This window comes from Pantherophis guttatus, chromosome 1 (assembly GCF_059756535.1).
Source record: "Pantherophis guttatus breed Tessera chromosome 1, ASM5975653v1, whole genome shotgun sequence".
NCBI lineage: Eukaryota > Metazoa > Chordata > Lepidosauria > Squamata > Colubridae > Pantherophis > Pantherophis guttatus.
Window position 1 is genome coordinate 319,715,631 of NC_142063.1, and position 22,515 is coordinate 319,738,145.

General features: G+C 42.8%; 1 protein-coding gene across 9 annotated transcripts in view; it reads right to left on the bottom strand.

Moving 5' to 3' along the window:
* Positions 1-22,515, bottom strand: part of HMBOX1 (homeobox containing 1) — a 131,908-nt gene that overhangs the window by 97,700 nt on the left and 11,693 nt on the right. For 2 of the 9 annotated variants that reach the window (XM_087883314.1, XM_034421287.3), the window contains exon 2: positions 20,729-20,792. The exons of the other annotated variants lie outside the window; for them this stretch is intronic. The gene's annotated coding sequence lies outside the window, so the exon portion shown is untranslated. The remainder of the gene's footprint in view (positions 1-20,728; positions 20,793-22,515) is intronic. 9 annotated transcript variants of the gene reach the window in all.

The following is a 22,515-nucleotide window of genomic DNA, read 5'->3' on the forward strand; positions in this document are numbered from 1 at the left end:
TGGAAGCTAGTCCATAATCAGTTCCCAACTATTGCAGCTGACTCATCCAGCACCCTGGCCAATATCCAGGGGGAAAGCCAAGTTTCCGAAGCATTATGGAAAGCCAAAAGGGAGTGGAAATTTAATCTCAGGTGATATACTGTTCCAGGTGGCAGGTGTGACAGAGAAGTGTTCATTCATTGACAGAATGTGTGCACTGGGGGTGACAGGATACATAAAGAGAAGACACCAATCGACTCATTTACTTTTAACAATGTAAGAACATTAGAATAGTGTTGATAAATCAAGTCAAGGTCCATCCTAATCCAGAAATTGTTTTTCCCACTAGCCAACCAACAGATGTTTCCAGAGTGCTCTCAAGGAAGAGGCATATCCTCTCCCATCAATTTTTTTCTTCAACCAGTATTTGGAAGAAGCCCTCATGTGCTCCAATTCCCTTTTAGGCCATCCAAGTTGATGGTTTAATCACCACATCTTGTGTAATGTATTCTACAGGTTAATTATGTACTATATGCAAAAATACTTCCTTTTGACTTCTGAACCTCCTTCCAATCAATTTAATTAGATGAATCCTGGTCCTGCTGTTTTGTCTGAGAGAAAAAAAAAATCTTCTCATTGCCCATCTTCTCCATGCCACACATGATTTTATACACCTTTAAAGGAGAATATTTGTAGCTCATGGTTGAAATGAAGCTTGCTGCTCTCTGAGCTTGCTTGTTTTCTTGACGTTTCATTACCCTAACTAGGTAACATCATCAGTGTCAGTAAGGAGTACTGTTTGCTGTCAGTTTATAATCTAGTGACTTGCTTGTCTTTGTGGGTGGAGTGATGGTCTTAGAGATTCTTTGGTTGGGCTGTTCACTGATTGCTCTTTGGCAGTTTCTTGATTGGGGTATTGTTTACTTAATTGTAGGTCTGTCCTATAATTGTACAAATGTTAGGTACAATTCGTTAACCCTGGAGTTAATCTACGCTGATCTGGTTGCTGATTACTGGTGGAGAAGTACTGGAGACTTTGTCTCTTTTGCATTGCCTATAGATGTTGTTAATGTCTATGTGTCTATTGATGGCTGATTTGTCAGAATGCCAGGCTTCTAGAAATTCCCTGGCATTTTTGGATTTGGCCTGGTCTAACTTTTTGTTAGAGGAAAGATATTTGAGCTAACAGTGAATTTGGTTATTTCTGCATTTTTTCCATCTCTGTTATTTTCAAATGTACATACTTGTCTAGGAAAATGCAACCTATCAGAAAAGATGGGAAACACATCCTTGCTATTATAGATCTGTGTTTTCACACTGAGAAAAATATTCTTCACATACAAAGGAAAACATTCAAATTCTTAAAATGGTGAACTGGTATTTAAAAGACTCTCTTTGCTGATTTTTCTAAAGCTCGTGATGACCTTCCTGCTTCAGAGAGTCTTCCCCTGCCATCTTCTTCTTTTCTTTGTATTTAGTATAGTGCTGACGTTTTAGACCTTCTAGCTCTATTCTGATTGTTTTTTCTTTAAAATATGCATTTGGTTTATATTGTATTTTTGCTATGTGAATCACCAAGGGTCAATTAGTTTACAGCAGCATAAAAATAAATTTAATAAATAAATATTATTTACCAAGGGTCCAAAGACCTAATCAAAGTATTGTGTATTGTCCATCATTAAAAGTATTTTCTAAATATACAGGACATATTGTGAAGGGCTCCAGATATGGTTCAAAGAGCACCATTTTTTTTTCCTTTTTAGAGAAATAATATAGGGAAAGGGGTACCCTCTTAATTAATCAGATGGACACTGCAACTACATGGAAACTGATTTACAGGTAGTCAGAAAGAAAACCTTTGGGAGGAAAACAACATTCTGCAGCGAAGGCCAGGACATTGCAAACAGAGGCTGAAAATGAACAGTCTGTGATATCTGAATTGTTACCAACAAAGGTTAAACATTTCCATGCTTAATCAGCTGTTGCTACCAGCTCTGTTGGTAATCATTTCCAAGAACACTTCCGTTGGGACATGGGGCCTATTGTCAGGAAAAAAGAAGGCCAGTTTACATCAGATTTATGTATGCCTAACACTGGCTTTTTTGACTGGCAATAGCTCTTTGGAGACTGAAAGAGAGAAATATCACTTTGCATTGCAGGTATTGGAGCCGAATCCAATATTCTGGCTCCAGTTCTAAATTTAGTCTTTTTGTTAATTCCCCCGTAAAAGGAATTGGAAAACAACTAAGGTGTGTAATCTTGATGCAGACAGTATAATCCCACCCATTTCTATCTGGAAATCCTGCTGAATTTAATGAAGGTTGCCTTCAGATAAGTGGAAGTAAAATCATAGCTCTCATAACAAATCCCCTTCCTTCCTCACTCCTCACCACCTCAAAATACTTCAAACCTGATCCTTAAGAAAAATTATAGCCCAAGGATCACATCCTGTAGAGTGAGATGCCTGCATGATCATTGATTATGCTGAGTTCTCATGTAGATTATTAAGGCTGCGCAATGCTTCAGAACTGACTTGGAAAGGGAGTTTTGAATGCACAAGAAAAATCCTGAAATCAAGACATGCCTGCTTCGATGAATCAGATCTAGATCCTCTGCTTGTCTCCAACCTAAATCCAAAGCAGTGCATCTTCCTACAAATTATAATTAAAACAATATATGTCTTACTTACTTATTTGTTTATTTATTTATTTATTTATGATTGATTGATTGATTCGATTTTTTATGCTGCCCTTTTCCGGAGACTCAGGGCGGCTTACAATGCGTTAACCAATAGCCTTCATACTTTTGTATATACCTGCTTAGTAGGGCTTTCGCCCCCCCCCCCCAAAGCGGTGTTCTTTTTTATACAAAGTCAGCTTACCATCCTAGAAGTGAATCCTATCACAAAAAAGAACATGCAAGTTCTCTAACCATGCTGGTAGGGAATTTTGGAAGTTGTAATCTGCCATATCTGGAAGATACAGGGCTAAAATATTAAATTGAAGGTGACATATTAGAGAACATGACTGTAGCAATACAAGAATTAGAATTCTTTATTGGCCAAGTGTGATTGGACACACAAGGAATTTGTCTTTAGTGCATATGCTTTCAGTGTACATAAAACGAAAAGATACATTCATCAAGAATCATAAGGTACAACACTTAATGATAGTCATAGGGTACAAATAAGCAATCAAATCATACTAGGAAACAATATAATGGTAAGGTTACAGCAACAAATTACAGTCATACAGTCATAAGTGGGAGGAGATGGGTGATAGGAACGATGAGAAGATTAATAGTTATAGTAATGCAGACTTAGTGAATAGTTTGACAGTATTGAGGGAATTATTTGTTTAGCAGAGTGATGGCATTCGGGAAAAAACTGTTCTTGTGTCTAGTTGTTCTGTTGTGCAGTGCTCTATAGCGTCGTTTTGAGGGTAGGAGTTGAAACAATTTATGTCCAGGATGCGAAGGGTCTGTGAATATTTTCACAGCCCTCTTTTTGACTTGTGCAGTATACAGGTGCAGTATACAACAGACTCCAATCAAAAGTATGTGTAGAAAGTATAGTCACTGCTCAAAATCTCACAGGCCAACTTTTACGATCTAAGCATTTGTAGTTATACATTAAGTTACAAATATCTGGGAACATTTGCCAAAAAAAAAAAAAAAAGTTTAAACTGCTACCAGGAAAGCAGTACAGTATTGTCTATAGAAGTTATTACTTTGATAAAAGATCTGAACATGAACTTCAGAGATTAACCAGTTCAAGCAGACTGCAGTTAACAGTCCATATTATGAGAAGAGGTCAGAGTTAACTTTTCTACCCAGCAAATCACCTTTTTCCCCAAGACTCTTTAAACCTATAATAGTCATGTGGAATAATGCCAGCGTTTGAAATGATGGAAAATCCAATTCACATACAGTATCCACAGTTGTAATCACATGAGGAAAGCAGACACAATCAGTGCTACTGATTTTTAGAGAAGCAGCTAGCCTGGGAAATAAAAACATAACTTGCAAAAAGGCAGTAGCAAGCCACTTCTGCAATTACCAAGAAAACTGCATTGATGTACCCATTGTCCCCAGGAGTCAAACCGATGTTGGAATGTTTCAGAGCCAGTATCTATGGGTGAGAGAATTGTCCATTTTGCTGGGGTTAGACCTTATGACTGGGCAGCCACAGATTGAAGACTGAGGTGACTTAAGGAAATGGGAAGACAGAATGCAAAAGAAGCAAATCAAAAGAGAATGAAGCTTAAAGAAAAGAGTTGGGGAAGCAGGGAACAGAACTGTGATGGTCCAATCAAGAGGAAAGACACATAACACATAGTCTATAACAGATAAATATTATCATGTAGGAAGTTAGCACCCACCCCTCTCCTAGGAAAATGAGATATTTTAGGAAGGGCAGAATATTTCCCCTAAAAAGGAGGCAGAAACTCACCCCCCCCACCTTTGTCAATGGGCCATTAAGGCCTGGGGCAGTCTAGTTTACATAAAAAAGATCTACCTCCTTCAAGGAGAGCCATAACAGGAATTGCCCAAAGCCTTTTCATTACATCATCACCCAGCAAGGCTCAACCAAGCTTGGGACTCGAAACACAACCTACAGAGTTACCCCTGCATGGCCCCATGGGAGTCTGACAACCAATCAAAACACAAGCTCAAATTCAAAGTCCAACAGAAGGTATAAATCTATCTCTATCTCTCTCACCCATGCGCCCTTTTGCCCAGGACCTCAAACCATGTGGTCCTCTCCACCACTAAAGACCATCTTTCCAAACAGCCACCATGTTTCCAGTGTCTTTCTCCCCACTTGGAATTGAACCCAGATGGACATTTCTTCCAACAATCATAAATGAGGAGGTGAAAGAGAGAGACAAGAACATTTAAAGAAATTTGACAAAGTGAGCTGAAAAGAAGGGATCTGAAGAAATAAAGGTTGACAGAAACACAAGCAGCTAAACTGAACTAGGGAGATACGATACTACAAACACACCATTGTCTTGCCCAAAAAGGAGGGATAGAATCAGGAAGCCAAACTGTATCAAACCAACAGCTATAGAGTAATTGGGCAACCTCCTTTCAGAGTTGCTCAGAAAGGTATTTTGGTAGCTTGGGTTGCAACTGTCACTGAGAACCCTAAGAGGCAATGACAGCAAATCAGCAAAGTGAGGTGAGAGACTGAATTTTATTAACTTGACTTAAACAAGTCAGGATTAAGGATTAATCAAAAGACAGACTGGCAAAAGGGCAGAGTTATGAATTACTCAATACAGAGACTGAAATAAGGTCTATTTTTGTACAATACACCAGTAAGACACAGTAAGAAATCACTACCACACACACTTGGACGTATGCTGGTTTTGCAAATGTTACAGAAAAGTCAACTGCCCTATGGAAAAAAAGGATTTACAATAGCTAAATAGAACCTCCATGTTTAAGGACATCATAACTCCACATACCAGATGCTATGGAAGGATACTGTCTTTATCCTCTGTTGACCTTCCCAGAGATAGCCGACTGGCAACCACTGGGTGTGCTAGAAGGACTCTTACATTATTTAGGAAAATAGATAATCAATTACATTTATTATTCACAGCCATTGGTAACAATGTAACATGAGCAATGAATAGGACTGGTTGAGAGGGTCATTGCATCAGAGTAAAGATGTGAGTTGTGGCATTACACTGCAGTAGCAGAATCCCAAGGTCACAGCACAATAAGTTCAGCAACAGAGAAAAATGCAACCACATAATGCATGGTTATCAGGTGTCAGCAAAACCGAAAAGTATAGAAACACAGGAAGCTACAGTGCTTTACTCTAAATCAAATCACTGGTTCAGCTATCTCAGTAACATCCACACTGACTGGAATTGGCCCTTGAGAATTTCATACATATTAGTATGTATTTTCTAATACTAATATTCTACCCTTTTCTCTAAAAGCTCAAGCCAAATGTACAGAAGGGTACCCCCCCGATTTCATCCTCATACTAACTATAAATTGAAATGTAAGATGGGCTGATACCTCTCTTTGAAGTCTAGCATCTTAAATAAATTTACAATCACTCTAGAATTAGCAGGGCATAATGAGAGCTCGGACGTCCCCATATTCATTTGGAGATGATTAGGGTTGCACCAGGAGTATTATCGTGCAAAATAAGCACTCTGCACTGGGTGATGGACCTATGCTGTCACTTTATTGTATAAACACTCTCACATCATCTCTGGATCCACCCTTTTCATTAAGTTGGCTCAATTGAGGGACTCTGTTAGAGTTCTGGCTCAGTTCGGAGCAAAGTACCATTTCTTTTCTATTATTGTTGGCATTGCTTAACTTGGACAGAATTTGTTTTTGTACAAGCTTTGCTCTCGCTTTACCCTGCACTAAAGGTCTGATACTAAGCAAATCCTTGCCCAACATCTGCTGCAACCTATCTTGTTTTTCCCAAAATAAGACATCCCCTGATAATAAGCCCAATCGGGCTTTTGAGCACATGGCAATAAGGCCAAGTGCTTATTTCAGGGGTTCAAAAAAAAATATAAGACAGGGTCTTATTTTCGGGGAAACACGGTACCTATGCTGAGGAAAAACATAGGCAACTTTGTAAAGAACTGATCCTATGCCTTGCAGTCTACTTCACACATCTTATAAAAAAGTTTGATTTTTTTTTAAAATTATTTAAGCAGCATACATCCTCATCACATCCTACCGGTATATCCCAGCCTCAAGCTTACGGAACCAACTTATTCTTTCCACACACATATCGTCAAATCTACCTACCAACATAGTTAATGCGATCGTGAAAAATGCTATCTATCCTTTACATTTTGAGCTGAAGGGAAGACAACTGAAGGTCAGCTTCAAATATTTTGTGTGATATGGGGACAGGGTAAAACTGGAGTGGGTAAAAAGTGTGCTGTGTGAGTACCATCCTTTGTCACAAGATGGTTTTCCTAACTGCATAAAAAGCAGCTGTGTCATCAACAGTAAACAAGACTTAGCCCACCTGAGATATTATGTTGCACAGAATATTCAATCAATGCTCCGCTTGATTTTACATATACCCTTAAATGGCCCACTGTCTGGCCACCCGTAGCAAAAGAACAATTTCTTCCATGTAAGGGAAGAATACATAAACCAGGCAAGAAAGGTGTTATTTTTTTCTTTTGTTTCAGGTCACTGCTGCACAACAACTGCCAACAACACGTAACCTCCAGGAGCTTCATTGTGTGATGAAATTAAGAAAGTGGATGGCTATGGATAAAACTGAGTATAGTCAAGTGTGACCAGAGTGACACTGAAATTTGTCAGAATTATCTCCAGGAAATGAACCCAGGAAGGGTAATTCATGAGCAAACTCAGCAGCTATCTGTAAAGATTTTTCTGTGCCACCATTACAATGTCTCCTGTTAGACTCTTCTCAGACGGAGTCAATGCCAAGCCAATACTTGGAGTCATTATAATTCTCTCATATTACCAAAAATATCCTACATGCACAGAATTTTGTATATGTATTAGCTGCCAGATGTGCCAATCTATTTGTGAGCTGAATACTGATTGCACTAAGGAAACAGGTCCTGGAGAGAGCTTTGATTACATTTCAAATGACCCTAATGATTCCTGCTGGTAAGGAATTTTGGAAGCTAAGGACCTACAACATTCAAAGACAACTGCTTCAGAAAGCCTAATTAGAGCAGTCCCTCATTCAAACAGAGGCTGAATTTACATAAAAACTAAACTTGGTTTGCTTAATCATGGCTTGTTGAATAAGTTACCAGTCATTTGCTTCATACAACATACATAACCCAAAACAAGGGCTTATAACCTATACTAGCTAGAATAGCATAATATTATAAATAGGAAGCCAGATTTTGGCCTTAGCTAAAGTTAAGATGGAGTTGACCCCTCCTTTTTTGGGGGGGATGAGTCTTTGTACATATTACATATTAAGTGGTCTGATTCCATTCCATTTATTTATATGACATAGCAGTGTGGTTTTATTTTGTTGTGTCATATCACAAGTTGCTGAAAGTTGTTTTGTAGTAAGATGGTGCCCACATCTAATAGATCAGTGACCCAACCTTTCTGACTCTGTGGACTGGCACTGGTGGTGGCAGAGGAGAGAGGGCATGATTTTACGTATGTGCTCGCCACTTGCTCAAATGGAGCTTCGCTACTTACACGGCCCAGTTCCCAATGGGCCACAACCTGGTACTGTAGACCAGGGGCTGGGGACCCCCTGTAATAGATAGTTGCTATAAGAACTCATCCCTAATCAGAATGTATATTAATCATTGTACTGATATTATGGCATGGTTCAAATATAAAGGTAATCAAAAATGTAGGTTACCTATCACATTAAATGAGATACTGACAAACTTGTGGCTCCAAGATTACATGTGGGTCTATTTCACAATACACTTTCTCACTAGCTTGATGTAGAAAACACACAAAAACTATTCCATAAGCTCTGAAATAGGCTTAACAGATTTTTAAAAATCCCCTTGAAAAATAGGGGGGGGGGGAGAATCTTAGTTATTCCCACATTCATGACATACATTTATTCATCCTATAACTAGCTTGTTAAGGCTGTAAACTCCCTCCAAATTTAAAAGAAGCCACTGATTGTGCAAAAGCTGCCCAGCACTGCCATAAACCAAAAACAAAGAAGCCATATTATGGCTTTGTGTTATGTATGAACTAAGGTAGAATAATATATTCTAGACATTTTAAAACAAGAGGAGCTTTCATCCTCCTCTTCTTGTCTACATTTTGCAAAATTTCACGACTCACTTTTGCTTTTTTGCAAGTGTTATCTCTTATATAGGTCATTCGCAAGTTCATCCCTTTAAGGAAATAAACCATGGTTAGCAGCACCATGGTTCAACATTATTTCTGTTCAGGATCCTTGGAAAAGCTTGGCTACTTCCTAGAATTCTTCTTGAAACTGTTCAAGCCCGCAGGACTTAAACACTAAGTTCAGAGGCACGAAGTTGGGACTTTCTCACTGCACTTCAAGAGCAACAACTGATGTAATCACTGATAAAGCGTTCACTGATGTGTTTCACTTTCTAAAAAGCAAGAGTGAGAGAAGCAAGTAAGTCTCGCCTCTCTTTAGAAACCGACCATTGAAAACAAATGCTCCTTTCCCTTCCCCCCCACTATTTCTGGCAACAGGGAATGGATGGACAAGGATGAAATGAATTTTTGAGACAGAGGCCAGAGAAGAATTTCTTCACAAAACATAGAAATTATTAACAGAATTCAATATTGCAAGATGTGGTGATGGCCACTAAGTTGCAGCTTAATCCTTTGCATTCTCTGTCATCCACCATAAAACAAAAACATAGAACTATGCTCATCCCTGGCATACCAATTGCAAAGGGACCGCTCTTTCCATGCTCCCTTGTGGGATTCCTGAAGGACCTGACGACCCATTGCTGTAAACAGAATACTTCATCTAACCAAGATGTACAGCTGTGACAACAGGAACAATATTTGGCTTGGAGAAAGCTTCGTTTACATGGGAAGATGGCAAAATGAGATAGAAGAGGGAAAGAATTTTATTACATTTTTGGACATTTTTTTTTTTTTTGGACATTCTTTCAGCTTAAAGATCAGTTTTCTGAACTTGTGGAACAACTTTTTCATGACACCATTGTCCTGGGTCCATTTTGAATGATTCAGGCAAGTAGGAAAAGCCTCACACTTAAAGAATTCTGCTGCTTCAGGGATACATAGACAGCACTTAGATTTTAGTAACGTAAGTCAACACTTATGCCTGATTTATTTTCACCCTGTATTTTAATTTTGTTGTTGTTAGTTGCAAAGTCGTGTCCAACCCATCACGATCCCATGGACAACGTTCCTCCAGGTCTTCCTGTCCTCTACCATCCTCTGGAGTCCATTTAAGCTCACACCGACTGCTTCAGTGACACCATCCAGCCACCTCATTCTCTGTCATCTCCTTCTTCTTTTGCCCTCAATCATTCCCAGCATTAGGCTCTTCTCCAGTGAGTCCTTCCTTCTCATTAGGTGACCAAAATATTTGAGTTTCTTCTTCAGGATCTGGCCTTCTAAAGAGCAGTCAAGGTTGATTTCCTCTAGGACTGACCGGTTTGATCGCCTTGCAGTCCAAGGGACTTGCAGGAGTCTTCTCCAGCACCATAGTTCAAAGGCCTCAATTCTTTGGTGCTAAGCCTTTCTTATGGTCCAACTTTCACAGCCATACATTGCAACTGGGAAAACCATAGCCTTGACTATACGCACTTTTGTTGGCAGGGTTATATTTTAATATAAATATATACAAACCCTTTAATGTTTCTATAGAACTCTGTGTTGCCTCTTAAAGGCCTGAGTTCAAATAATACTGTTTATATTCCTCAAGGGCTGCTTCTTTTCCTTCTCTCTGAACTGCATTCATTTTCTCTTTATGCAGTATTTTCTTAGCCTATTCACTCATATTTTAGATTTGCGGCTCTCTCCCCTGGAGATTCCAGATAAATAAGTCAACTTCAACACTCGTATCAGACTGTAGATTGTTTCTCCTTTGTTTGTGCACAGATTTCAGCTGACTGATTTTTTTTCTACAGTATTAGCCCTACAATGATTCAGCTTTTTCATTGGCTGTCCCTCATCATTTTCTTCCCAGACTTTTCCTTTTGGTCTTCTTCAGGCAAATTGATGTCTGCTAGGATCAAATTTGCCACTCCACTCTCCAATAGCATCAGCCACTTAGGTATCAGCCATCAACAATTTGGGTTTCCTGGAGTCCTTCTGCTTTTGTCTGAGTGCCATTTATCAGCTACCCTTTGATAAGTAGGCCAAGTACATATAGAGATTTTTGTTCCCATTGGAACAATTGCAAAATCTTACTTCTTGGGAAGGACTTGTTCCTTCCAAAACTCCAAGTCAGAGAAAAAAACGAACGTTGTCTTACCTGAACGTTCCTTTTCAGCTCTCTGCGACTGCAATCCACCTCTGGGTTCTCTTCTTCCTCGCTTCCTATTGACTGGGTGATTCTTTTTAACTGTCTCTCCGTGCTGTGGCCACGCCCACTTTCCCATGATGCACCAGTCTTTGAACGAAGGCGTGACCACCTAGTAGGCAAATCAAAATCTCAGAACAAGCCATATAAACTTCAAAACTCTGGAACCCGTAAAAACACAAGAAATCAGAAATCAACAGGGCGGGTGTGGATTGCAGTCGCAGAGAGCTGAAAAGGAACGTTCAGGTAAGACAACGTTCGTTTTCCAGCCCTCTGCTCCTGCAATCCACCTCTGGGATATACCAAAGTTCAAATCCCAGGGCGGGAAAAACTACTTGGACTCAGCCTCCTGGACCTCAAGAACACTTTGGAGAACACGTTGCCCAAAAGATGCTTCGGCCGAAGCATACGTATCAATTCGGTAATGTCTGATGAAGGGTGTCACCGAAGACCAAGTAGCGGCCCGGCATATGTCTGAAACTGAAGCCTGCGTAGCCCAGGCGGCCGACGCTGCCGCACTACGAGTAGAGTGAGGTAAGATGCGACTCGGCACAGGGCGAGAACGTTGCTTGTAAGCTGTAGCTATGCATGTCTTAATCCACCTGCCCACTGTGGATGAAGAGATCTTTTGGCCCAAGGAAGGTGGATGAAACGACACCAGAAGAGCCTCAGTTTTACGGATGGATTCAGTCCTGCGAACATAACGACGTAGAGCCCTACGCACATCAAGGGTATGCCAGTCTTTTTCGCGTTGATGTTTCGGCGACGGGCAAAAATCCAGAAGGATAAGCTCCTGAGCCCGATGAAAATATGAGTTCACTTTAGGTAAGAATGCTGGGTCCAAACGTAGTATTACTGTATTAGGTTGAAAAATACAGAGATCTTTTCTAATCGATAGGGCGGAAAGTTCAGACACCCGTCTGGCCGAAGTGATCGCCAAAAGAAAGGTCAACTTGAAAGACAAAAACTTTAAAGGAATAGACCCCAAAGGTTCAAAAGGAGGGTACATCAAGGTCTGAAGAACAAGGGAAAGGTCCCAGGTCGGGTACCTATGAACGACAGGTGGGCATAGGTTTACTGCTCCATGAAGAAATCCCTTAAGTAACGGATGCATAGACAAAGACGAGTATGGGGGGCACCGAATAACCGTAGATAATGCAGCCGTCTGACGATGAAGGGTAGATGGTGACAACCCTTTGTCTAAGCCGGATTGAAGAAAACACAGCACGTCCTCTATCTGGGCTGAAGTAGGGTCCACCAGGTTGGCCGCACACCAGCGACAGAAAGCCCTCCAGGAAGAGTCGTATATCCGTGAAGTTGACGGCCTACGAGAAGCTTGAATCGTACTTATGACGGAGTCGGGCAGTCGGTCCTTTCGCAATATAAGCCGCTCAAACGCCAAACGGCCAATTGGAGCCATTCTGGCTCTGGGTGGTCGATGACCCTTTGGCGTAGGGCGATGCGGTCTCGTGGAATCAGCCATGGTGGACGAGACGATAAGGCCACAAGATCTGCGTACCACTGTCGACGAGGCCAGTTGGGAGCCACCAGGATCAATTCGGCCCTTTCCTCCAAGAGCCTCCGAATTACCTGAGGAATCAAGGGAATTGGGGGAAAGGCGTACAAAAGCCCCTGGGGCCAGCGGCATCGCAGCGCATCGTGATCCATCGCCGACTGGCAAGGGTAACGAGTCACATATAGTGGAAGTTGAGCATTCGACGGACTGGCGAACAAGTCCACGACAGGCGTGCCGAATAGAAGGATGGCTTCGTGAAAGAGCCGCGGATGCAGCTGCCATTCCGAGTGATCGAGACTTTGTCTGCTTAGCCAGTCTGCCCGCACGTTGTCTACGCCGGAGATGTGATCGGCTCTCAAGGAAAGAAGGTGGCGTTCCGCCCACCGGAATAGACTCTCCGCTTCTAACATCAGAGACCTCGAATGAGTCCCGCCTTCTTTGTTTACATGGGCCTTGGCTGCAATGTTGTCCGTGAGCACAAGGACGTCGTGACCCTCCAATTGAGATTGAAAATGTTTGAGGGCCAGGCGGATTGCTCTGAGTTCCAACAGATTGATGTTGTGGCCTCTTTCTGGAACGGACCAACGACCCTGCACCACCTGATGTTGAAGGTGGGCTCCCCAGCCGCGAAGGCTGGCATCCGAAGTTAGAGTCATTCTGTGTTGAATCAGAAAGTGCGAGCCCTTGCTCACGGCTGATCCCATCCACCACCGAAACGACAGCCGAAGTTGGGGTGGAAGGTATACTTTGTGAAGGGAATCGCTGCGTCCCGAGCGCTGGTAAGGGAGCAGAAACCATTGCAGTGGCCTCGCGTGATGTCGTGCCCATGGAACAATTGAGAAGCACGACACCATCTTCCCCAGTAGTCGTGACAGCTGGAGAAGGGGGACGGAGCGATGAGACAGAACTTGACGTATCAGGTCTTGAAGACTTGAGATCCTGTCTGGCGATAGAAAAACCTGGCCCCGAATAGAATCTATCACCGCCCCCAAGTGCAGCAGTGATGTGGACGGGTAAAGGTGACTCTTGGGAAAATTTATGGAGAATCCGTGATTCTGGAAGGCCATGACGACCAGATGAAGGTCTCGAGCTGCCTGACTCCTGGACGATGACAACACCAGGATGTCGTCGAGGTAACAGAGTACCCGCACCGGGATCTTTCGGAGTGACGCCGCCACTACAGCCACTAATTTTGTGAAGGTTCTTGGGGCGGATGATAAACCAAAGGGCATTGCGCAATATTGATAATGATCGTCCCCAATTTGAAAGCGCAGAAACTTCCTGTGTGAAGGAAACACTGGGACATGCAGATATGCCTCCCTGAGGTCGACCGATTGAAGGAGGTCGCCACGACGAACCCCCCCCAAGATGGACCCCAGGGAGTGCATCTTGAATCTGCGATAGCAAATGAACAGGTTTAGTTGTTTCAAGTTCAAAATGGCTCGATAGCCTCCGGAATGTTTCGGAACGAGAAAAAGTGTCGAATAGAATCCCAAGCCATGTTGTTCTGGCGGGACCCTCTCTATCGCCTTGATGCTGAGTAGGTGGAGGACCTGTTCTTGTAGTAAGCGACCCAGTTCGGGAGAACGTGGCGCAGGGCAGCAAATGTGGCGAGAAGGAGGACATCCCAGGAACTCGATCGACAGGCCCGAAGACACTGTGTGAAGGATCCAAGAGTCCGTGGTCGACTGCTCCCATTGATGGTGGAAAAGCTGCAGACGACCTCCAATGGGATCCTGAGTCCCGCAGTCATTTCCCCCTGCGGAATTGTCGGTATCCGGATCCTCGAAAAGGACGCTTGGAGACCGTGGGGTTCCTGGTTCTGTCACGGAACCGCTGGCGATCAGAGGAACGGTCGGGGCCGAAGAATTGCGAACGTTGCGAATAGGCGCCCCCTGACCCCGATGTCGCCCGAAAGGATTGTCTTTGATAGTAAGGCGTATAGCGTCATTCAGGTCTGCGATATGAGGAAGTTGGCATAATCTTCCTCTTATCCTTATCCTCGATAAGGACAGGATCTAGGGCGGAGCCGAACAGATTCGGAGCCTTGTAGGGTGCCGCTGCCAAACGCCATTTGGCCTTGGCGTCGGCCTTCCAGTTCCTAAGCCAAAATAAACGACGGGACGTAATAGACGAGGCCAATGCCCTGGATGTAAACTTCACAGAATTCAAAGATGCATCGGCCGAATATTCTGTGGCCGCCACAATTTTGTTTATGTCCTGGTGGAGGCGTGTGTCTTCTGGTGGTAGCCTGTCCTGAAGCTGCCGCAACCAAAGCAGAGTTGCCCGGTTAAAAAAGGATGTAGCGGTCGCGGTCTTAATAGCCCACGCCAGGGCTTGATGTTCTTTACGAAAGGAAAGCTCAGACTTCTTGTCCTCCGATTTAAGGCCGTCCAGCGCGTCTGTTGACAGAAAAGACGAGGAACACAGGTTGGCAATGGGTGTGTCCACCACGGGCAAAGACAGCATAGTGTCCAAGTCTGGTGCCGCACAATATAATTTCTTATCAATGCTATTGGGGCCCGTTGACGACGCTGGTTGAGACCAAGGAGATTGTAGGACGTCAGAAAAAAGTTGAGGACAGGGAATGAAGTCCCTGCCCGGCTTGGAAGAGGAGAACAAGGCCTCGTGGGGGTTCGACGCGGCCGCAGTCTCAGATGTTGCAGGCGCAGAGGCAGACATGTTAGTGACCTGACGAGCCTTATGTAGAAGAGATTTAAACAATGAAGGCCTGAACAGCCCCGTAAAGGCAGGAACATCAGGAGCGAGGCCCTCGTCCTCTGAAAATTCTAAATCCTCCACAACATTCTCCCCCTGATCGGACTCATCCGAAGAATCAGGCGCCAAAAGGTGAGAAGGCCTCGGAGTCGGTGCCATAGGAGGTTGTGGCACCTGATGGGGGGCCATCTGTACAAGAGGCAAGGACGGTTGCTGGATTCCCGTGGCCAAAATTGAAGACAAGGCGTTAGACAGCAAAAACTGCAAGTCCATCTGGGGATGCAATAATTGTCCATCAGCCCCGCGAAGACCAGCGGCGGTTGGTGTGAAAGTCGCCTCAGGGCGAGAAACAGGAGGGGGGGCGGGGTTGAGCAAGCCCACCGATGAAACATCAGGCAACGAGATTGAAGCTCTTTTTGACAGCTGTCCAGAGGTACCTGGCTGTGGTGGATCAGGCACCTGGGCCCCGCCAGACGCAGGTGCCAAAGGTGGTGGATTCTGGCCAGTCGGAAAAACAGAGGCCAATGTGGCCTGCCTGGCCTTGTCATATTGGCGCTCCAGAGCCCTGTGGCGTCGTTGTGCGTCCTTATCCGCCGCTGCCGATGATTTAGGCTGGCGGGAGTCCTCAGGAGCAGACACGACTCCGCTACGAGATTTGGACTTGTGCTTGGGTGGAGCCCTAGGGGGGCTGGGCTCACGCTCCTCATCAGAGGAAAAAAAGGCATCTGCCATGACTAATAAGATTAAATATAACCAACCGTTTTTTGTTTTTTTTTTTAATATATATATATCCAAACACAAGCTGAACTATATACACTTAGCCCTCTTTAACTCCGAGGGTGGCCGAGGCAGCCCAGCCAAAGCTACCTCCGCCAGGAAAAAAACAAAGGCTGGCCAAGATGTCACAGGGAATTAATAAATACTGCCCAGGCTCCAATAAAATTAGTGGGACAACAGACAGCAGGTCCACTTAACTGGGCAGGCTGACAAGCAGGCGTACACCCCAACTACTATATGGCTTAGAGAGAGGGTGACCCAGGAAAAAAGCGGCCTTTAAAGAGCGACTTTGCCGTTCAAAATGGCGCCCGCCAAATCGCTGCCAGGAAAACTGCGACAAAATGGCGGCCTTGGGCCATTCAGAAATGGCGGCAACACAGGCGGCTGGAACTCGCATCCAAATAGGGATCAAGGGCAAGCTTCGCCGGACGCCGCCCGAGGGACGGGTGTCAGCACAACCTCACCACCGCAGCAGCCGACACTCTCCACGAGGCTGCGGGCTGGAGCGAAGTCTCCGACTCTGCCTGGGCGCCTGAAGCCCCGAGCGGCAACTTTGAAAGGCTGACAAATGGATCGCAGCGCACACAAACGGCAGCGGTGAGAAATTGAATAGTACGTCAGAGGCCGCAGAGCAAACCTTGCGGAGCACTCCGGAGCCGCCCTAAGAGAGCCAAAAATAACGTGCAGAAAATTGGTGTGGGGGAGGAGATGCGGCAATCGCAAACCCCCGCGCTCCACACCGGCGGCTAGAAATAAGAGAGGGAACCGCCCCGAAGGGCCGGTAACCCGAGCTGCTGTCAGAAATGCGAAACCCCCAGGCGGAGGACGTGCCGGCTCCCCAGGCACCTATCTCGCGCCCCGCAGCTCACCAAGAGAGGCTCTCACCGATCAGACAAAAAATTACTAAGAAAAATAAATAAAAAAAACCTAACGCAAACTGCTAAATTCTCCAAAACGTGAGCACGAAGAGAAAAGCACACCAGTCAGTCAGCGACTGAGTGAAAAGACTGGGGCATCATGGGAAAGTGGGTGTGGCCACAGCACGGAGAGACAGTTAAAAAGAATCACCCAGTCAATAGGAAGCGAGGAAGAAGAGAACCCAGAGGTGGATTGCAGGAGCAGAGGGCTGGAAAATCTGCACTTTTCCAGTACAACTACACTTGTCTCTGTACATACATGCAAAGGAAGAGTTCTCGGAGATGTCTGATGAAAACACAAGAAAGGACCCTCTTGGTGGCTGTTCCCAGGATTGAAATTCTCTGCCAAAACGATCAGACTGTTTGCCTTTCAATCACCTTTCTGCTGGCACACAATAAGTTTTTACTTATGTAGTACTTTGGTGTGTAAGTGGGTTTTGGCTGCTGAGTTGAGTTGGTGGTACAGTTGTTTATTATTGTGTTCTTAATGGACCTTGAATTATTCAATATTGTTTTTATTCTTATTCTTAGAAACACTGAGTGCCATTCATTGGCAGAAATGCATGGTATATAGCCAATAAATAAATAAATACGTTCATAATGTCTGATTTCAAATAATGCAACTCCTCATTTTACCTTTCTCTACAGAGGCATGGAATGTACGGCCTTCCAGATGTCACTAAATTATCTCTCAATAGCTCTGTAAATTTGAGATTCTTGGACTTATTCGATAGACAAAGGAGCACAGCTTCCCTATGGGTTATAGACAAAGTTCTGGTGGACACAGGCATCTTCTCAGTTACTTGAGCATAATAGTTGACATATTGGATGAGTTCAAAAAGCCTATTAGTTCTGGAACTAGATGGCAACCAGCAGCTAGAAGTTCCACAAAGCTTGTAAATCTGATAACCAGAGGCATATGCTTTAAATAAAAATGTAAATAGCAAAACAATTCAGCTAAGGTAGGATTCCGGAAGAATTTGACTACCCCTGGAATATTTTTTTGCTTGCAGATAATTAAGCTTTTCATTAGCGTCTTAGTCCTTGCTCAACCAAAAATAACTACTAAATAACCCCTTCGGAGTTGCGAATTTCTCTTTTCATTTGTGTTACTTTTTTAATGCTAATTTTTAAATAACAAGCCTCTGAAATTGTTCTTCATTGGAGATCTACCAGGTTTTTATTCCTTCTATGCCTCTGGGAAATCCTTTCAATTGTAGCCCAGTACATCCAGAGAGCACCAAGATAGGGGAAACTGATTTATAATCACAAGACAGGGAGAAAACTGAAGTTCAGGGCAAGTATCTACTCTTCCCCTCCCCCCCCCCACATACTCTCAAAAGCAAAATTTTGCACTTATCAACTGCTTTAAATCAGATTATTTTAAAGTAGATCAGGGGTGAAATACTCCCGGTTCGGACCGGATCGCCTGATGCGGTAGCGATGGAGGCGGGTGGTTCAGAGAACCCGTAGCAAAAATCCCTGCTCCCCCCCCCCCATGCCCAGCTGAGCCACGCAATCATCAGAGGCTTTTTTTTTTTTTAAAGCATTTTTTCTACAACTTCGGCCGAAAAAATGCTTTTAAAAGTAAAAAAAAAAACCTCTGATGATCGTGCGGCTCAGCTGGGATCGTCAAAGGCTTTTAAAAGCATTTTTTCTACAACTTCTTCAGATTGAAGATCCCAGCTGAGTTGCCTGATCGGCAGAGGCTTTTTTTCTTTTAAAAGCCTCTGATGATCCAAGCTGAGTTGCCTGATCGGCAGAGGCTTTTAAAAGAAAAAAAAGCCTCTGTTGATCAGGCAACTCAGCTGGGATCATCAGAGCCTTTTGAAAGCATTTTTTACAACCTCTTCACCGAAGATGAAGAAAATTTAAAAATGGTTTTAAAAGTTTTTTTAAAAAAATTGGCCATGCCCACCCAGTCACATTACCCCCCCCCCACCAAGCCACACCCACAGAACCGGTAGTAACAAATTTTAGATTTCACCACTGGAGTAGATTCACACATTGTGCTATGCTATGGTTTATTTAGCAATGATTCATTGAATAAAGTACAGGTGGCTAGGTTTGGACAGCACACTAAACTACGTAGCATGGGTTATAAACCACAAAGGCTAGATTCAGATCTTACATTAAGAGAAATCTAAACAAACCATACAAAGGATTAGCTTGAAAATTAGGATCTTGGAAAGTTTGGATCATGGCACCATCTAACTGTGAAAATGACGCCATCACTTGCACCTCAAGTTGGTTTATTGGTTGACTGATTTACCTGTTAGCCTTGTTCTCTTGCCTTAGCTGTCTCTTTGGGCAATGAGGGCAGAAATATTTCCCTGATTCCAAGGCCCTGAAAAAAAATTTATTTAGGCAACAAAATGGTTGACTATTTCTTTGTTTTTAACGATATGAACTTTGGCCTCTGTTTTCTTAAAATGCTAACTCTTAAAATATTATTAATATATGAATTAATACATGTATCTTCTGCTTTTCTGCTGAATGTAATTTAACTTGAAGTATTAAGCTTTCACCTAATTTTGCAAAACAACAACAACAGGTGCTATGATTTCTGCAGATTTACTGGCATCTTTTTAGACCCTCTACTCATCTCAGTAAAAAGCTAGATGATCCAGATGCCTTCCAAATACCAGTATTATTTCCCACCTGCCCACAGTTGATCACACAGTCAATTCCTTGTATTCACCCATTGTCTGCCCACATGCATCCAAGCTGTTCTTTGAACCATAAAAATTGGCAACTTCCTTTATTTTGTTGCTGTTTTTATTTTCAAAGATTTTCAGGATGCCAAATTCTTCTGCAGCTTGTGTTATGAAGGGCCTAGGTAGTACAGAACTGTTCTGACAGAAAACAGATTTTTATATAAATATCAGAACTTCACATTAGCATTTAAAAAAGGCAGACAGAAGATAAAAATAAAGTGTGCATTTCACAGTTACACTGTGAGAATTTGAGCCAACCCACTATTTGAAGAATGATTTCCCACTCTTGAAGCTGGAAGGCAGTTTTACAGTGAGAAAGCGATTTGATGTTTGTATGTGCTAATCTTATACTTAAATTGCATCTATTTGCGAACACACTCGAATCTTCCCTTCAGTGTTTAATCAAAAGAACTTCTCACACTACTAAAGAAGGAAAGAAAGAAAAAAACAACATCTTGCTCACAAGAAAACTATTTCAGGATGCATTAATTTAGGAAGTCAGGCTCCAAACAAAAGACGACGATATGAAAACAAGCTCAGATATCACCAGGAGGGAAAATGATGAGCTTCTTTTGCAAGGCTACCTGTTAGTTGTATCGGCCATAAATTTAACAATCCCTTGACTGAAAGGAGGTGATAAGAAAGTGGTAGTGTCCAAAGAAAGTGGTGTAAGCTATGTCAGATAGAAACTGATTCTTTTTTCTCAGTACATCATAATTAAAAAGTTTTGTGTATCAGATATATGGATATGCTTAAACTCTGGTCTCTATCTTGGTAATCAGTTACAATTAAAATAATGTATGTTTCCATGTGCAAAACAGAGTGGTGTTCTTTTACTTTGTAGTGCTGGAAGGCCTAATCTTGCCATCAAACAGAATAAGGTGGTCCAGTTTGAAAGTGGTAATAGAGAACTGCTCCTAAAGTTTCAGATATTTTATTGTCATTTTTAAAACACCACTTTGGAATGGAGCATTTTTTATAACTAAAGAGGCAGTACATCAGGAAGAAACTGGATATGTCCTCGCTCTTTGCTATGCTTATTTTCTAATTGCAATGAGTTCGTGTAAGGCAATGGTTTTTTTTTTCATTAAAATGTCTCACCTACCTGCAGCGTGAACTAGTACAGCCAATTCTCACTGACACGTCAATCTGCCATTTTCAGTTGAGATCTGAGAGAAAAAACAGCACCGTGCTACATGGACTAAAATCCACAAAAGATTGTTTCAAATATTTAAGCACATATCCTTCCTATTCACCTAGCATCATAGGTACTGAAATGATAGCTCTCCCAAAGTGCATGATTACAAAAATGCCAACATATAAGAATACCAAGCAATATTCCAGCTTTCCTACAAACTGGACCCTTCATATTTGGGCTGCAAAGATCTAAATGACCAGAAGAGGACTGCAAAGTAGTAGAATATTCTACCTCTCTTTGCGACCATCTGGAGGTCGTCTGGATTTTTGCAGTTCATATATAACAACCTTACCATAAACTCTACACTACTGACAGTATTTCCAAAGGCAAAATAAGAGGGAAACAGCTTCACAACATATATAGCAACTAGATTTGTACATATTGCACAAAGCCGAATTTTATATAATTGTTTTTCTGAATAAGCCAAAGTGGCTGGCTTCACACCCTGAATGTTAAGCCAGAAAGTACAATTTATAAATCATAATGATTATATTCACAAAAGATGCTAAGACAAATCCAATTAAGTCACACCATGGAATGGTATTTGAACCAATGACGAAGTCCATTCCACATGGGCCCATTCCACATCACAGTAGGCTGCCAGAAATCCAAATAAGCTTCAGTCAGTGAAGAGCATCTCTTCATCTACTTTGTTGTTGTTAGTTGCGAAGTCATGTCCAACCCATCGCGACCCCATGGACAATGTTCCTCCACGCCTTCCTGTCCTCTACCATCCTCTGGAGTCCATTTAAGTTCATGCCTACTACTTCAGTGACTCCATCCAGCCACCTCGTTCTCTGTCATCCCTTTCTTCTTTTGCCCTCAATCTTTCCTAGCATTAGGCTCTTCTCCAGTGAGTCCTTCCTTCTCATTAGGTGGCCAAAGTATTTGAGTTTCATCTTCAGGATCTGGCCTTCTAAAGAGCAGTCAGGGTTGATCTCCTCTGGGACTGACCAGTTTGATTGCCTTGCAGTCCAAGGGACTCTCAGGAGTCTTCTCCAGCACCATAGTTCAAAGGCCTCAATTCTTTGGTGCTCAGCCTTCCTTATGGTCCAACTTTCACAGCCATACATTGCAACTGGGAAAACCATAGCCTTGACTATACGCACTTTTGTTCGCAGGGTGATGTCTCTGCTTTTTAGAATGCTGTCTAGATTTGCCATAGCTTTCCTCCCCAGGAAAGCTTCATCCACTAGTATAACAGAAAACTGAGAAAGGAATAGGAAAAAAAGCACACAATAAAGGACATGTATCACTGAGGGGGGAAGGAATACATCACAAAATATGGCAGGCAATGGTTATATCTAACTTAAATTTCTCTTTCTTTTTAATGGCTAGATAAACCTACTGACAATAGACTTTCGTTATGAAATATATGCAGCTGTTTCTGTACCATGTCCAGGTATTATTCAGGAATAGAATGTGTGCTCCTCTAAATTAGGACTGTGCATGTTTCTAAATGATCCCAATGTTTTTGAATACACAAGAATGCAAGCATAGCATCTATTTCTAGTAGTTGTTTCTTTTGTTAGGCTTCCAATCATTATTCTGAAAAAAAAAGAGATAGCTGCTTTAAAGAGGTGCTTATGCTTTTGCTCTAATACAGGGATGTCAAACTCAAGGCCCATGGGGCCACCCTGGAAACAGCGAAGGACTGGCCCGCAGTGCTTCTGCCAGTGAAAACGGGCTCCCGA